Genomic DNA, 8,154 nt, shown 5'->3' with positions numbered 1-8,154 from the left:
AGTGAAAACATCTGAGTTTCCTGTTTCAGAGACAGATCAGATGAACCCTGGCTCAGTAACTCTATTCGAAACACTGCGACTCTGGACATGACAAGGCAGCTCTCAGGTTAGCAACAGTTGCTAGCGGGGGCTACATTACAGCAGTAAGCCAATCCCTGTTTAAATCAAACAAATCTTTATTAGGGCTGTAACTGATCAATGAACCAGCATTTGTCATGAATGTTCCAGTCAGATCATTGTTAACTTGTTGGAGATAATGGTGAGAATGATTAGCAGCAGAAATGATGTTTAAAAATGAATTTTTGAACATTAGCTGCATATAGTGTTAATGTGTTTTGACACATTAAATGCTTATTTAAAATCCAGTGTAACATACAGAAGGATTCCAGCACTTTATCATTCATTATGGAAATTTAAGTCTAGTAAATGCTGAATAAGCGGACTACACTGAATAAAATGTAATGTTAACTTATTGACTCCTTCCTCCACTCGTGTTTAGTATACCGTGAATGTCATGGTCCATGTTGGCACACATTCATATTTCTAGCGCCTCTGGATTAAAAATGGAGGCTCTGCTCTTAATTTACCCGTTGCCATAGTGAATTGGAGCTCCATTGATGTCTTCTTTTTTTTTTTTTTTTATCAGGTTGATTGAACTTATTCTGATCCGCTGTTCTGGAACTGAAAACTCATTTTTTCTGTTTTCAAGGACAATGCAGATCTTTTAAAAACAGAAATCCGCGCTGTAAAGCTGCCTCACCCTGAGTCAATCATCCGCTGAATTTATTTAATTTCTCTAAAGCTGCCCAATTAAAGAGCTTATTGTGAGTACATATGACTTTAAAGTTAAACGCCACAGTTTCCTTGTAATTGGTTCCCCTTAATAAAGGGTCCTGCATTGGTGAACAGATCGACAATATTGATCAAAACGAATCTAACAATTAACAAAATCTTAACGAGGATGAAAGGTCTGTATTTGAATAGGCCTTTCCGACCACTCAAAACGCGTTAACACTGCATCACATTAACCCCATAGGCTGAGCATAGGTGCCAACTGCTCACCAGGAACAGCACCGATCGCATCAGGAGCAATTTGGGGTTCAGTGTCTTCCCCAAGAACACTTTGACATGCAGACTGGGGGAGCCGGGGATCAAACTACCGACCTTCTCATAGGTGTCATTTACACTGGGGACGCTGGGGAAATGTGTCCATCACTTTTTGAAAGCATTTGTTAAAAATGTTGGAATAAAAATATTCCATTATATTTTTATATTCTGAATTGTCACCTGCCACCTGAATTTTGTGCTCCCCTTTCTATAAATAAAGACATTTCCACCGTAAACTGGTGCAGAAAATGTCTCCAGAATACAGGAAATTAAGTTTTTAATGCTCAAAATCTTCTGGGGAAAGACCCCAAGACCTTCTTATAAGTTGACACCCGCTCTACCACTTAACCAAAGAGGCCCCCCTGTAGAGACATTTTTCAGTGTCTTTGCCTTGTGGCCCAGCTCAGTACTATTTAGCTTTATTTCTGATAATATTTTGCAACAACCAACCTGCAACAACTGTTGAAGAAATCTGTTACTTAACCACCCTTCAATAAGGAAGTATCATTTGAAAGAGCTAATGTTGGAACTAGAGCAGGGACTAGAGTTCAGTTTGGCCTCTTCCCCTGTCATGTAATATAAATGTCTTTGTTTCTCTATGTTATAGCTGATGGTATATGTCTGTCGAAAGCTTAGACCTTTGTAATTATATTTTAAATAAAACCCTATTTGAAAGAACCGCCAGTTTCCTTTGACTCCTGCTGCAGATTTTTGGATCTTTGTGGACAATGTGGGACAGGATCAAGTGTCCTGGAAAAACTAGAAGTTGCCAGAAGGAAACTCCAGCCTTCTCTGACACAATGGTGTAAAACTGAGAAGTCAAAAGTCACCTCTGTCACTATGACTTGCTAGTTTCAACATACTCCTTATCATCACGAGCTGGCTCCCATATATTACAGCTAAGGATGTATAATGACTGGAAAAGTCCTTTGCATTATGCTTGCTGGAAATGATTTACCTACACTGAATAACATCAGTTCAAGTCAGCCTGGGAGTGTCATGCTGTTTAACATGGTTATTGATTAATAAGATATTAACTGTCTTTATCTGAAACTGAGTCATGCAATCAGTATTTGACCCAGAAATGTTTCTGTAATTTCCTGTAAAAAAAAATGCATGAAGCTGCAGGCTTTCTGTTTTTTAGGATAATTAAGTCTAAACAAATAATTACATTAAGCATTAGTGATGATGTGTGCACTTTTTTCATATGAGCGAACGACTTCCATCAAGAAGGGATGACATGACTACCTTTATCAGACATTTGTTAGCCTCAACTAGAAGATCTGCATTCTTCTGTATAGTGAAAGTGGCATTTAATTATAAAAATATATATATATATACACATATACTGAACAAAATTATAAACGCAACATTTTTTTTTTGCCCTCATTCATCATGAGCTGAACTCAAAGATCTAAGACTTTCTCTATGTACACAAAAGGCCTATTTCTCTCAGATATTGTTCACAAATCTGTTGAAATCTGTGTTAGTGAGCACTTCTCCTTTGCCGAGATAATCCATCCACCTCCCAGGTGTGGCATATCAAGATGCTGATCAGAGCATGGGGATTACACAGGTGTGCCTTAGGCTGGCCACAATAAAAGGCCACTTGAAAATGTGCATATATTTATAGTAATCATTTAAGACAAATTCATTTTTCTTCATTTAATACAGAAACACTGTTTTTGATCTCCAGGATTTGCAGAGTCTTATTATGTTCACTTTTGAATGAGACTTGGCAAGCAATCCTTGATCATGTTCTCCTCTCCTTGTAGTAGACAGAAGCTCATGCAATTTGTACATTGTGATCATTTAACAAAAGCCAAATCACTGAAATATATCCATGATTTAGATTGCACTTGTGACAGATGTAAATGAAAAATTCCAACTACTCTGATTCACATGCTTTGGTCATGCCCAGATCTGCACAGCTTCAAGGTTTTTGGAACACTGATGTTGTGGTTATTGAACTCTAGAGGGCAGCCCAGTCTCACAAATGTCTGCATCATCTTCTGGCTTTGTATGCACTGAGAGGACACTTTACTCTGGGCTAAACAGTGTATTTTGTTACAGCATGATATACTTTACCCTATAATCTGCTCTAATCTAGTACATTCTTAAAGTATGAGGCACCTAGCCACAGAAAAGTTAGGTATACCTTCCGGTGTAGTGAGTTACCACCACATCAACTTTTTGTCTCAAAATGAGTTTACATTAATCAAGCACAGTTTATTCTGTTAAGTCACCTACATACTGCATGCTAGCAAGGCATCATCATTTATTTTACAATGTCTCTCTGGGCATTGTTGCAGTCTGCTCCTTTTGTACATGATGTTCCCCATAAACCAGTGTGTGCCCCCCCCTCCACCCTTTCTGCAGAAATGTGTTTGTAATGAATCTTCAGGGTAGGTTTTATAGAAGGAGAGGAGGACTTGCAGCATATGTGGGTGTCTCTCCAGCTGCGAGTTGAGCCCTAGACTTCAGTCAGATACACAGAGAAGGAACACGGCTCTGTTCTGTCTGCATTAAGTCACTATATCTTCATTTCACAAACATACCACCACGCTGGACAGAGGAGGCACAGATCACGCAAGAGCTGGCAAACTGCTGCCGTGTCCTGATGCTCTCAGTGTTTTCCTTTTATTTAAATTGCGCAAGAGCAAAGTTTCAAAGTGGATTAGGAGATAAGGGTTTTTATGAAATGTGTTGCACTGGACTCATCCCATGAAGTGATCTTCTTTCATTACTTTTTTGTGCCAAGTACATTTTGACTTTATATCCTCATTTATCTGCCAGGAAAATATCAACCGATCTCCATGCTCTTTTCAAACAGTTTTCTACCGAGAAGCACTTGGCTTTAGAGCAGATCATTAGACATTTTGTGTCTCTTTGTGGTCATTTTGTATGTCTTTGTAGTAATTTTGTGTCTCTTGGATTTTGTTTTTGAAGTCATTTTTAATCAGGGTATCGTTTGTTCTTTGATTATTCCGTTTCAACTGAATCAGACAAATGAAAAAAGCAAGTTGTTTTTTGATTTCGATATTTACTGTGTCCGGTTTGTGTAACCAGGAAATTGCTTTGTGTGTTGCAGCAAATACAGGTGGGTGATGGCGGTGCCTGATTTTGTAATGAAGATGAACTTGAACACAAGTAGGTTTTTAGTTAGATAAAGAGGTCTGAGTGGGTCTCTCGTATCTTACTCTAGCCTAAAGCATCCACAAACCTTTGGTAGCCTACTGTGTTGTGGGAGAATATTAGCCTACCATTTGTATTCTACTCTCTCTCCTGTGGCTCTGTGTTGTCATTTATTTAATGGATCTCGACAGTATTGTTGAAGTTTAGAGCGTCACTGTTTAAAAGAACATGTTCCCAAACATGTTAGATCAGCCCCAAGCAAAATGTTACCTGGATTCTGGCGTGCTTCACCAATAATTAACCGCAATCCGCGGAACCGTGAATGTTTGAGTGGCTCTCCAGCAAAACAACAAATCAAGAGTAAGTTGGTAGTCTACTGATTTTGCTCTACTGAGTTCGATACCCAGCTTGATGCCATCATGCAAAAAAAAGGCCTACCCTATTTTGTCTTTAATTCTTCATTCTTCATTTTCGTGGGCGGCTATAATGTAGTGCTCATTTTTACAATCATATTCGCCGCAGTAGATGTGAGATGGAATTTGAAAAGGAATATGTTTGTGAACGTGTGTCGAATCTGGGGACGGAGGCACAGGTGCTGCACACATCTCGGTAACCAGTTTGAAACCCAGTAGCCTACTAAGCCTAGGATACAACACCGGTCAGAGAAAACTGACCACAGCTCCTTTGTTTTTCTATTTCCCTGTGTTTTCTGTTCTGGTTGTCCTTGATCATGTTTTGATTCTGCTTGACACCTCTTTCCTGATTGGTCAGCTGCTTAGGGAATGTTCACTGACTCCTGGCCAGCCCTAACCTGTGGACGGTTAAACATCATTCCATTCTCAGACAGTAAACACTGACAGACTTCACATCGTCTTGCCATCAGGCCTGGGTTTGTTCTGTCGTGTGGAGCTGAACCCACATGACTTCTCCCAGGTACCTGATCCGTGACATCTGGGAAGATGGATGTTAGGAATGTGTAAAAGGTCAGTGGTCAAAAGCAGCTCTGCAGGACGTCCTCTCTGCTCTAATAAGCTCAACTTGAGTTCCTGTCCTGTGATTGGTGGAGCTACAAGATGCCGTCTCGTTCACCCCATCTAGCTCTGAAGGTTCAGAATGGAAGCAGTTGTGTCACATGTCAGATTAAATTCAAACTCTGAAGGTCTTGCCACAGTCATGGGCTCTCTCCTTTGAAGGTTGCACTCTCCATGACCTTAGATCTCTTATTTACTGATGGTTGACACATTGTGCAAGAGCAAAGTTCCAAAGTGGATCAGGGGATTAGGGTTTTGGTGGAATTTGTTGCATTGGACTCATCCCATGTTATCTTCTTTCTTTACACTGGCAAAAAAGAACAGAATGTCCTGTATAGTCCTGTCCTGAGTCTTCAGGTTATATCAGTGACTTCATATTCAGCAGAAGGGTTGTGTTAAAAAATGACACACGAACGTGTTGTTACATGTGATTTTGTGTGGATTTCAACATAAGATGTGTAAAAAAAAAAAGTTTAACAAAATCTGTGGCCTAAAACAAGAAGCTCAGTAATTGCAATATGTGTTTTTACTCAATTAAATTGTTTATTAGCTATTATATATTTGCTATATAAAATGAATAAAAGGTCAATTTATTGGTCTTTTTCACAATCTTACCCTCATCATGATCTTCACCAAATTTATCCTAATGTAATTAATCTGATATTGCATGAGCGACCAAATATGGGCCCTGACTGGTACTCTAACCACACAAAACACTGACTCAGGCCCGAAAAGTAAAGTAAGATAAGTAAAAGTAGAAAATTAAATACATTAAAATACACAAAAATTAAAATACAGATGATGACAAAGCCATGTAAAATTAATCTAATCAGCAACATGACGTTCCAGTGCGGCGGAAAAGGGGTCGCTCTTTCTTTTTGCCACAGACAAAGGACAGTGATGATGGAGGCTGCATCGTCGCCATCACCTGGTATACATTTACATTTAGGTGACGCTTTTATCCAAAGCGACTTACAATTGCTATACATGTCAGAGGTCGCACGCCTCTGGAGCAACTAGGGGTTAAGTGTCTTGCTCAGGGACACAATGGTGGATGTGTCACAGTGGGGAATTGAACCAAAGGTAGGTATCCATTACTAATTTATCTGAATGTAATGGAAATATGTAAACATTCTGAAATTGTGAAATTTGGAGTTTAAATAAATTTAGAGTTAAATGAATATTTTTGAGTTAGGGCAAGTTTAAAGTAATGCTAACTTTACCACTAGCAGATTAAAATCAACTAGCTAAGAACCAAAGTTAATGTGCCGCTAACGTGAAATTATGTTAGTGTTAGTTGTGTGTTTTATTTTATTATGTTAGTTGCTGACAGTTAACTGGTGGGTCGATGATTAAATGGTCAGGGAGTCCTGAGGGGGCATTTGAGCTTGATGTGGATTTTATGAATTTCCAGAATTTGGAAGTATTATTAAGGTTTTCGATGATGCTCTTTGAATAGAATTCTGATTTTTATTTCCTGATCATTTCGGTGCATTTATTTCTCAAAGTTCTAAAAAAATCCAATCAGCAGGTATGTCTGAATGTCTTGCTTTGGCCCAGGGAACATCTCTCAGTCTGATTAACTCTGCCAAATCTTCGGAGAACCATGGATTATCTGTTCCTGTAATCCTTAATTTATTCACCGGGGCATGTTTATCACAGATAGATATAAAAAACATTTTAAAATGCTCAAAGGCAAGGTCGATCTCAGGAATTAATGTGGTTTGCTCATTACTTGATACATATCACGCAGAAAGGCTTGTACTTCAAAATTCTTTAAAACCCTCTTGTGAATAAAATGAGGTTTAACTTTTGGCAGTTTTGCATTTCTCACACAAGCAATTACACAGTGATCACTGACATCATTACAAAATACCCCAACAGAATTATTTTTATGGGGAGTTTTTATTAAAATCAGCACGTTGACATACCAGGAGTACAGGGATTTAGTCTTGTTGGTGCATTTATCAGTTGTGTAAGATTCAGAGAGTCATATAAGTCCTTAAAAGTGTCTGATGGGAGCCAGTCCCAGTTCAAATCTCCCATTAGAATAAGTTCAGACACTTAGTTTGTGCAGTACTCAGGGCAGAGAGCGGCCTGTAACAGACCACTGCAATGAAACAGTTCACTAGGCACGAATTTATCTTGGTGTCCCCTCATCCCACCTGCCCAAACCTAAACCGTCAGTAACATAACCCACCGCAGTGTATAGAAAGTCCTGCAGCCTAACATATAAACAGCCAAGTCAATAATCAATAAGTGTAATCAGCATACGCCATCCTCCAGACATCACAGCCTAAATTGGGAGATTAAAACCTAACCAGGTATTTGGGAATGTTCCCCTCAAAAACTATGTATCAAACAGAGATTGTTTTCCTTCATTACAGTTAATTCATGGGGTAAATTTTTTGCAAAAAATGCAAAAGCATTGGAGGGGACGGTCATTAAATGGGGGGTCTGGGGGACCTCCCCCTTGAAAGTTTGAGCATTAAACTCTTAATTTACTGCATTCTGGTGAAATTTTCTGCATCAATTTATTGTGGAAATGTCTTTATTTACATAAAGGGGAATATAAAAATTCATGCCACAGGTAAAACTTCAAAATATAAAACAATAATAGAATATACTATTGCCTTTAAATATGTTTTCTCCTGTAGATCAATGTTTCTTATTCAATAAAATCTCTGCTGGGTCAGCACACATTATTTAGCCTTCCCTCCTCTTTTATGTCTATTGTTTGAGGAGGTCACTTCTGTAAATGTGCAGACCTGGCAGGTTTTTAACCTCAATGATAAATTTATTCATTTTAATAATTGTTGTTATACTTTTTGTTACAAACCCCTTAATTGCTCCTGTGTTTCAGCAGGTTTTCTGCTCCTGA

This window comes from Micropterus dolomieu, linkage group LG18 (assembly GCF_021292245.1).
Source record: "Micropterus dolomieu isolate WLL.071019.BEF.003 ecotype Adirondacks linkage group LG18, ASM2129224v1, whole genome shotgun sequence".
In the NCBI taxonomy this organism is placed as follows: Eukaryota; Metazoa; Chordata; class Actinopteri; order Centrarchiformes; family Centrarchidae; genus Micropterus; species Micropterus dolomieu.
This window is presented reverse-complemented; position numbering follows the sequence as displayed.